This window comes from Oryzias latipes, chromosome 7, assembly GCF_002234675.1.
Source record: "Oryzias latipes chromosome 7, ASM223467v1".
Lineage (NCBI taxonomy): Eukaryota > Metazoa > Chordata > Actinopteri > Beloniformes > Adrianichthyidae > Oryzias > Oryzias latipes.
Window position 1 is genome coordinate 2,096,323 of NC_019865.2, and position 10,392 is coordinate 2,106,714.

The 10,392-nt window shown below is 42.6% G+C and overlaps 1 protein-coding gene across 2 annotated transcripts in view; it reads left to right on the forward strand.

Moving 5' to 3' along the window:
- The first annotated feature begins 4,324 nt into the window (after positions 1 to 4,324).
- Positions 4,325 to 10,392, forward strand: part of vdralpha (vitamin D receptor alpha) — a 65,772-nt gene continuing 59,704 nt past the window's right edge. The window contains exons 1-2 of one of the 2 annotated variants that reach the window (XM_023956221.1): positions 4,325 to 4,377; positions 5,159 to 5,238. The gene's annotated coding sequence lies outside the window, so the exon portion shown is untranslated. Of the gene's footprint in view, positions 4,378 to 4,454; positions 4,814 to 5,158; positions 5,239 to 10,392 lie in introns of those variants that run through there. The other variant, XM_023956222.1, reaches the window with a different exon arrangement.

Below are 10,392 nucleotides of genomic sequence, written 5' to 3' on the forward strand. Positions count from 1 at the left end.
ATGCATCAAAAAACTTTCCAAAATAAAATCTCTTTGACTTTAGCAATAATTTTTATTTCCTAGCAAAACTTACATGGTAGATGGAATTGATCTGTTGTATTTTTTTTCAGGTTTTTGTATTTTTGTTGAGAAAACTTTTAACATTTTGCTATAAATCTTTGCAGTTTTGGTAGCAACTTCCTGTAATTCCTATTTTGGTGGCTAACATATTTTATTGATATCTCAAACAACAACAGTGGTGGTAATGATCGATAAAGTTTCTAAAAGAAAAAAGGCGGGTTTGAGTTCCCGCCTTAAGGAGTAAACAAGAATTTGTTTTCCAAACGGAAAAGCAAAGATCGGATTCAAAGGTCACTGAGGTCACTGCATTTGCTGCGCGTGGGGCGGAGCTTCTGCGGCGTTCGGTGTTGCCGTGGATCTGAGGGAACGCCCCTATCTGAAGATGTTTGGCTGCTTTATCAATCCGGCGTGCAGGGGGTGTGCCGCGTAGTCCCGGATGCTGTTTATCTCACGCAACACTCCCTTTCACACGATTATCTGTGGATGCATCTCCGAAGAGGCCGTGTTTGTGAAGCCTGTTGGACTCTGATGCTGCTCCATCAACCGGTGACTGCGCTGCAGATGTAAATGATGCCGTTTGGCGTCAACAAGCGCAGCGTTCCTTCGTTTTTTGCAGCCATGTCTCATCTTTCTGTAGAAAAGGCCTGAGCAGAATCAGGAAGTGTTCTTGTTTCTACATATATAATATAATATGACATTGAGCTGAATTCCAGTTATTATTGCAGTTTTTTTATGCTGTTTTATAAAGTGCTTACACTTGCCACGGAGGCAAAGAAACAAAACCTTCTGTTTTTTTGAAGAGATAAAGAGCTGCTGTTCCATTTCCACATGATGTTCATTTCTACAGAGACTTCAAACAAACGGCAAAAGCTGCTGCAGGAACTCAGAAAAACAGCAGAATTACACAGGAAACAGCTTTGAGGAGAATCCTGCATTCACTGCTGTGGAATCACATTGGAAAAATAAAGCATCACTCAAAATAGGTCAAAACATACAATACTAGATGTTTTTCCCTTGTTATTAGTGAGAAATCTGCCAATAAAATGATTAGAATTAGGCCTAGGAAGATTTCTTGAAAAAAAACGAAACCTTAAAATTAACTATAAACTTTAATTTAAATATATTGTTCTGGAAATTGAAAATATGTCTTGAAATAGGTACGTTTTCCCCTCAATTACATCCTGTTTAATGCGTTTTTAAAAGTCTACAATCATCTCAAAGGAAGACTACAATTTACACATTTTAATAGAAATGCCTCCAAAGATTTTACATAAATGTATGTTAACTTTGATAAGTCTGTCCTGCATTTGTTTAATGCATTTATGGGGTTAATTTGTTTTATTATAAGTTTGTTCACTATTCACACAAAAAAACTTCTGCTTCAAAATATTCTGTAAAGTTAAATTTTTTCTTAGGAAATTAGTTTAGTCTGAAGTGCACTAAAATATCTAAACCCAACACCAGACAAAAGTACTTGATGGGATTTTGTGTTTTTGCAAACATAAAACATGCAAACGTGTGTGACATGTTTTGGGGATTTTTGCCTTTCCAATCAAATCGTTGCTTTTTGCTCCTTGTCTCCACTTCACAGCATCCCAACCGTCCTGCTCTGGACTTGCTGCAGGAGAGCTAAAAAGGGACAGAGGTCGCTCCGACTATTCCAGGTCTTTCTCCTAAAGTTAGAAAACAGGAACACTGGGTCTTTGGTGTTCCCTGGCAGACTTTGACATGTCCTCTTTCTGTGAAATGAATCGGAGAAAAGAATTGACGGCAGGCTAATCCAACTCCCCCATCAAACATTTATTGGATTTGATTGAAAGAGAACAGAACACAGTCCCTTTTTTTAAACCTTCTCTGCAGTCAATTTTCATTTAAAGTCTTTTATAAATGATTTTTGGAAACAGGAGTTATCTTCATTTTTTACTGTTCACTGTTTGGGATTTTGAAAAACTCAAAACATCTTTGAAGATAAGCATCATGAGAGAGCAGAGAAAACTGGACGGCATCCGTAATAGTCTGATTAAGCTGACAGTGGTGAAGTCGGGGGACGGAGGATATCCAAAGAGCACGGCAGTCATAAATAAAGACAGAAGAAAGGTCTGTTTGTTACTGCTGGTTCTGCAGCGTAAATCCGTCTTTTGTGACCATGGAAACCGATGAAAATCGCTGAGAAGCCTCCCCAAAAATCTGAAGATGACAATGCATTTCGGCTGCACCCCTCACAGTGTTTCGACAGTGTGTGCTTGTGTCTTTGTTTTAAATTGAGCTTTCAGAAGAAAGAATCAGCGTGAACTCTGCTTTCATCCGACCGCAATCCAGTCACCTCTGAGGGCCTGAAGCTCTTCAGGACTCGGCCGGACTGCGACTGTTTGCTTTTCCAGCTGTTTCCTCCGCTCGGCCTGCAAGTGGGAGAGAAAAGGGCTGCATGTGTGCGTGTGGACGCTGGTCTGGCCGCGTGGGCGTTGAAACAAGATGGAGAGAGTCTGAGGCTCTAAGAAGAGAGAGCCACAGAGAAGGTGTGTGCACGTGTGTTTGTGCACGAGTTAAGTCAGAGTTTCTCCTGTTTGCACTCTGGAAACACTCCTAGACAACCGGGGCGTTTCATACCCTATATGCCCTCACTGTCACACACACACACACACACACACGCACAAGGGGGAAGATACAGCCCCAGCGCGCATGCTCCTCACAGAAACCCGCCCATGGCTTGCTGCCCCTCGTATAGACTGAGCTCAGACACAAAGCCACTAGGGATGGCCTAGATTCCTGCACATGCACACACAGGCAGGCTGATGGAAAAACATCAAACACACACATGAGTGTAAAAGAACAACTTGATGTTCTAACTCTACTAAAGTGGGGGGGAAAAATAAACATATTTGACATTTTTTGTTTTTATTTTTTTATTTGGAAGTTTGAGATTGTCTTAAGACTGCAGCTGCTTCAAAACTCTTTTCTTTAACTTAGCAGAAATAACTCTAATAACAATGGGAGAAATTAAAAGAGCACAAACAAAGATGGAACACAGAGACGCGACGGCATTCCTGTGCAGAATGAGGAGAAAGGTTCAACAAAGAGGCAAAAATGTTGTTTTGTGCAAACATTTTCCCACACGGCAGTGGCATTTTCTCATGAGAAGTATGTGGTCAAACGGGTGACTTTAGTCTGAAACACCCTCACTCTGCTGCTTTCTACATGTTTCTCAGTGCAAGCTAACATTCATGGAGTTTTGTTAAACTAAACATATAAAAATGGTGGTGCTTTGATTTACAATTATATTTTATTATAATATATTATGTTATGTTATGTTATACTATATTATATTATGTTATATTAAATTATATCATGTTGTATTATGATATATTATATTATATTAACACTTGCTGAATATGTACAGTATATATGTTTTTTTCAGACATTAAAAAGAGTTTAAAAAACATTGTAAAGTAAACAAAAAAACACTAACAACACAATGTAAATTAAACAAACACAATAGTAAAGGCAACAATACATTCCCTTAGCAAAAAGTATTCTATTTTAGATCTACTACAAGTACTAAAAATGAGGCGGTGTACTTGAAGTTTACCTTTCTACAGTATATATTATTTTATTATTTTGTAAACTTGAATGTTCACATTTAGTCTGAAGAAGTAGTTAGTTTTACTTCCTACACTACATGGTCTTTACTTATACACAAGTAATAAAATATACGTTAATCTATTGATCTATACGTGTGTTGCGGTGTAGATCAGGCATGAAAGCATCAGTTTCCAGGCCGCAGAGACCAGAGCGGGAGGAGAAAAGGATGCTGGGATGTCATATATTATGTATAGGTAAATCATAAATAATCAATGCCGGGAATCGTGGGGGTACTTTGTATGTTTACATTGTAAATCAGGCGTGGGTACAACAAAAACATGTCAGCAAAATGCAGAAACGAATGTGTCAGGATGCCAACACTAACAGAAATACGTTTTTCAACTTGTTCAAAAGTTTAATTTTTCATGTCTTCTTATTTCATTATTGAATGTTTACTATACATCAGGCTGTCCGGTACGTCATGACACACCCCTATATGGCAGGACGACGGCTAACAAAACAGCGACGCGGACGGACAAGCGTCTCCACCAATCACAGAGCAGATCTTCCCGGAGTGGCGGGCTGTGATTGGGCGCGGCGGGGACCCATATGTATATGTATAGATATGCCTGACGGTGGGGGCGGGGCTTCAGAGAAGTGCAGTCCATCTGTGTTGATACGGACCGAAAAAGCTGGACTAACGGAGTGCGCGCGGCGTCGCCCTTTGCGTGGACTTATGTGAGTCAGTTGCACTTTTATTTGCGTGTGTGTGTGTGCGTGTGATTGTGTGAGGTGGCGCGCGTGTCCCGTGCAGGCCAACGTGCTGTAATTAAAGCCCCCGTGTGCTTTCGCTCAGAAGTGTGTGGTGGTACCGCACGCGCGTTTCGGAGGCCTGGGGGGTATGCGCGCGCGGCGTTAGCTGTTGTTATCCCCACATTGTGAGCCGCCGATGGCACCGACAATGCGCCCGGTCACGCCGCGCGTAATGTCATTGTAGGAGCCGCTGCCTGCTGGCGGGCCCAGCAGCTCCGTGTGGAAATTTCAGGACCTTCCCACGCCCCCCCCCCCTCTCTTGGAGTGGACGCGGCTGCGTGGAGAAAGCAGGACAACACTCTTTTCTAACATGTGGCGGCGGAAACATGGCCGTCGGAACGCTCCCGTGGGCTTCAGCTGAGTAAGCGTTTCTCCCGCGGACGGCGCTTCGTTTTCCATGTTTTACTCGTTATTCGGCGGGGAGGGGAGGGGGGGGGGGGAGAGAAAAAAGAAGTTTAAACCGAGCTGAAAAACGGCGCGTTGTGTGGCGCATTCCTGATCCCGGTTATCCCGGGCGCACCAAAAGCCGTGCCAGATTAACCGGATGACGTTTGGTTTGGCTAAAGTGCGCGTCTGGGCAATAAATAACAGGCCGCCTCCTCCTCTTCCTCCTCCTCCTCCTCCTCCTCCTCCTCCTCCTCCTCCTCCTGCTCCTGCGCTGACCGTTACCTCCCTCATTTACCTCCGCTTTCTCTTCTGTTGACAGTTTTCCTTCTGCAGCGGGAAGAGACTTTCTCCAGCGCCTGGAACATTTTACACCGACAGAAGGGTAATATGCCACATCAGGTGAGGATCAGTCCCCCCCCCCCCCCCCACGCCACCCAGCTGATGTGTGTGTGTGTGTGTGTTATTGTTTTGGGCGGTGCATCCCTCCACATTCCACCCCACGTGTATGTGTGTGCGTGTGTGCCTTCCTGCCCCTCTCCCAGGGCAGTTTAATTTAACAATACAAGTGTGCTTTAAAGGGCTGCAAGAAGCTGCACACATGCAGCTCGGGTGCAATCTGAGATGAGGCTTCTAAAAGCAGAAAAAGCTGCATGCCTTCCTTCCTGGAGGTTAAAAGTCTTTGCTGCGTGTGTGTGTGTGTGTGTGTGTGTGTGTGTGTGGCGGTGGGGTGCTGCTGTTGCTTGCTGGGAAATGGGACGGTACCGAGGCACCTCACCCTCTCATTCACCACAGAGACATTTTGTGTGAGTCTGTGGGAGTCATGGAGCGGCGCTGTAGTAGAATGAGAAGCTGTTTCCTTCAAAGCAGAATATTATGTGATGCATTTCAACCGTCTAGGTACAAAATGAGCTTTTATTTTGGAATCATAAAAGCTCCTATTCAATGTATTCCCCCCCTTATGTTACTTATACTTTGTAAAGTTCAAATAGGCAAGAAAAAGGAAAAACTCTCATCATTGTTGTTTTTACCTTTAAAGACCCACTTTGATGAAAATGATATTTTTGGTGTTTTTAACCGGCATTTCTTTGACGATGGAGGACATATATAAATAAAGTTAAGCCTCAAACTGCATTTCCGAGTAAAACGGGAAAAAAAAGTCCCCGTTGAAAAAGATCGTATGTGTGACATAAAAAAGTTGCTGGGCGGGACCCAAGCTCCGCCCCCATTCTGACGCATCCGCCTGCAGACCAACAGATCCATCGACGTCTTTTTTTTCCCCGTCTGAGCTGGCAGCGGTAATGTTAGGCTGGGGCTGTGAGGGACTGTAAGCTAGCAGGAGAGCTCACAACTCGCAGATGAATTTCTAACGAATTTCTTGCCGCGCTGCAGACACTATGTCCTAGGAAACAACACAGGTTTGTTCATTTTGGCTAAAAGCCGCATCATCATAATTAAAAGACAGCTGTGAACGCTGGCAAAATATGTTAGAGGATGATCGGAGGGGGGGCCTTAACCCTTGTGCTTTCTTGTGGGGTCAAAATGACCCCACCCTTACATTGACATGTTATCCCTACCATGATAAAGGGGGATAAAGGTACACGGTACTACTGACCATGTAATCCATGGACACCAGTGACGATCAAAAATCAATGAGGAAAAAAAGGTACAGCGTCTTATGGGTCCAGATGACCCAACTCCCAACATTAACGTTGGGAGTGGGGTCATCTGGACCCCACAAGACAGCACATGGGTTAAAGACGTTTCTACATTAGGTTTTTTAAATACATTTGAGACTGTAAAAAAGGCGATTGCATGTGCAGAAGTGGGCCGTGTCGGCTCTAATACTCTGTATGGATTATTACTTTACCAATATCAATAATCACTACCGCTATCGATAAAAGCTGCAAAAATAGAGCTGACAGCTTTTCATATTCCATACCTGTTGTGCACATGTTTTTTTTTCTTCTTTGTTTTGGCCAAATTCTCATCCAAATCTCTCCATCTGTGTTTTTAAAGCTTTGATTGGACTCGTCTGGTTTGTTCCAATTATCGTTCCATTAGGGTTTGGAAAGCTTTGAGGAGCATGCGCCTCTATTTACCCAGATGATGGGGTTTTTTTGCAGCCGGTGCTTGTTTGCGTGTTTTTGCCGTGTTCTCACACATAATAATCCACTCAGGTTTGCGCTGCACGGTGTTGTGAGTAAACACCCTGTTCTGCCCGCAGTTGTCCAACCACTTACTTTTTGATTTTGCGGATTCTAAGCTTTCCATTGCAACGGTTTGGCGCGGGACCGCCTCTTGCATGAATGTTGGGTTTGTCGGAGTTTGTGTATTGAACGTCTTGTCATCTTTCCTTGTTGCTCCTGCATCATCTGAGCGCTCCTCGCTCCCCTGCTACTCCCTCAGTGGGATGCAGAGAGCCTTGTTTCTGTAATGAGGGGCTTGGTGGAGCATGTTGTGTTCGAGAGGTATGTTTTTTTTTTTTTTACTCTGCTGAGTTACCGACGCGTCATAAAACAGTAACAGATGTACGGGGTCTTCAGTGTGCAGCGCGCTGGTTTGAAATGTGGGAGCTCATGCTTTCTTTTGCCCTACAACCATCAGTCTGAATTTATTTTCTATACTTATATGGTATTTATAGATTCATAACAGGCATAAGTTCTTATCTCATGGTGGTCTAAAATGTGCGATGAATAGAGTTGGAGGTAATTCCAGTTGGGGCATGGAAAGGGTAACTGTTTCATTTAGGAAATGGTGGAGGGGCAGTTATCTCAAAATTATTCAAAAAGTTACCCCCCGAGGGGCATTTGCTTGTTCCCCTTGTACCCCGGCCTCCTCTACAGACTCAAACCTGCTTCCTCCAGTTGGTTATGGACAGAATGCAGGTGTTGCTGTGTTCGCCAGGCTGTACCATTTTTCTCTCTTTACCCTGTGATTGACTGGTGACCCTGTATGGGTGTCTGTTGCTCTGAACAGCTGGACCCCCCCCCCCCCCCCACACACACACCACACACACACACACATTACAGCCAACAGAAGGAAGCAGGTATGAAGGAAATGCTTTGTCCATTTGGTCCTGGGCTGTAAATCCACCTTTACTGCGTCACGCTGCACTTTCACCCCCTCCCTGAAAACTCTCTTCCGGCAGATTTAAAGTAGACCGAGCTGAGGCTGAAATGAAGGGATGGTTTCCATGGAGACTTTGGGGACAGATTTAACAGTCTGGGCAGGTTAGAGCAGCTGAATTAATAAACATTTTTTGGTTCTAAATAATGACCATGAAACATGATGTTAGTTCTGCTGTTAAACTACTGACCGTGTATTGAAGGTTCATCTTTGACATTCAAGATCTACCGACCTGTCTGGTCTATGCGCTTCCTCCTGCTCGAATACCTGAATCAGGTGTGTTTAGTCAGTCAAAAAAGACCTGATTCTCAGAAGAGAGAACTGTAAAACCAAGTTGTAGATCTCCATAACCCAGTGGTCCTCAACCTTTTTTTTAGGTCAGTGAGCACAACATTTTCTGCGACTGGCCAGTACGAGGCTGAAGTGGGCGTCTGATTTTTTTGATTTTTTTACCTCTAGATTAACTTTTGAGGGTAAAGTAGATCTCAGCCCTCTTTAAAATAGCTGCAGCCGCTTTAAACTTTATTTATAACATAGATTTTGTGTTGGAACCTTTAAAGTGAAAGCTAAAAAAAACGCCAACTTCCCATGGATTTAGAAAAAGCCTGTATTTTCTAAGCATAACAATAAATGTGAATCTATCGTTGGAGTAACTTTATTAGCAGCATCATTGTAAAATCATTACACAGCCTGTTGCTGCGTTATTATTATTATTATTATTATTATTATTATTATTATGGTCTGTGGGAACAACTGTCACAATAAATCCACATCTGGAGTGCAGACTCCTGGTTCTTTGTCTGTTAAATGCAGTTGTCTTTTATTCTGAAGGTGAAGGCTCTCCTTCAGTTTCCTTTCTGGATCTTTTGTGCTAAAAGAAACTTTCTGAGAAAGAAATCTTAGAAAAGAAAAAAAAAAAAAAAAAATAAAAAGAAACTTTCCGATGTTTGTTGTCAACTTTGCTAGCTTGAGAGTTTCAGTTTAGCGGTCGGTACGGCTGCTTTAGGAAGGCAGTGGATGGATATCTGACACCAGACCAACAAAAACCAACACGTAAACGTGCACAAAGGGACAGAGAAGTATTTCTCTCTTAAAACTTGTTCATCATAGGTACGCTTCGACTGTGAGAAACAGAATGTAAAGAAGAATCCTGGAAGAGCTTGCAGAATTGGTGACATCCACCAATTTTATTAGTTTCTTTTTCCCCCCACAATAAAAGCTTGGAAGAACTGGTCAGATGTTGATTTCCTGTGCTAAAGATTAAATCAGAACAAGGCTGATGAAGGAGGTCTACTTTGTGTGACAGGGTCTTTGTCTTTTATGAACACGAATGTGCTAACCGGCAGCTAATGGATTCCGGACGAGAGGTAATTGTGTAGCTACAGCATGGACGTAGTAGGAGCTCCGCGTTTGAGGCTGATGTGATTAGGTCTTGTTTAAAGCCTCTCAGGAGCTTGGAGAGATTAAACATCAATAGCGTCTTAAACCATAGTTTTAGGTCACAGGTCAACATAAAAGTGCTGTACATGGAAATGTAAGTTCTAGCTGAGAGTTTCACACCAGAATGAAACATGGTGGCACGCTGTGGTCTTGGGAAGATTAGCATAGCAGCGCTGGGTTTAGAGGCTCAACAGACAAACCACCATGGGAAATGGCGGGCTATTTGGGTCATAAAGTCCCCGTCTAGATGTAGAGTTCCAGTCTTCACTAGTTCACAGATACAGGTGCTTTACTTCTGTGAGGAACCATCGTTCCTTTAGAGGTCTCCAGGTTTTCAGTTTTCTAGAATGGACGATGAAGAAATGCTTTTTTATGCTCACAGACTGGTCTCTGATTTATTTAAGTAGAACATTTGTTTTTTTTCCTGTAATCTAACGAGGCAGCTCACCAAAAGTGGAATAATTTTAATAGGAAAAAACCAATTCAATGGTTTTATCAACATGTTTTAAAGTAAAACCTATAACTTGCACCCAGAGTCTAGACTTTAGCCCATAGATCAGTGTTTTTCAACCTTTTTTGAGCCACGGCACACTTTAACCTAGATAAAAAATCACCACCTTAAAAAAATACCAGCTAAAGCTCGTCTTTAGCTGGTATTTTTGTTAGACTTAAGCGACTTTATGAGCAGAATCGAAACAAGGAAGTGAAGACTTTAACCATTTCTGATTGGTCAGACTGATGACGTGTGATTAAGCCTTCAAGAATGATTGGTGGAGACAGTTAAAGGGGTGGGACTTTTCCGAAAAACAGCTGACGCTACGGCTAAATCGCGGTACCGTCATTCTTATCAAAATGTCTTTAATAGAATCAAATAAACACAACGAAAAAAGTATTTTATGATCTTTCATATTCCTTACTTCTCAGTGTTTTATCAGGACCTGTTTGGATGAACACAGAGCTGATATCCTGGAGATGGAAAATGTTTTT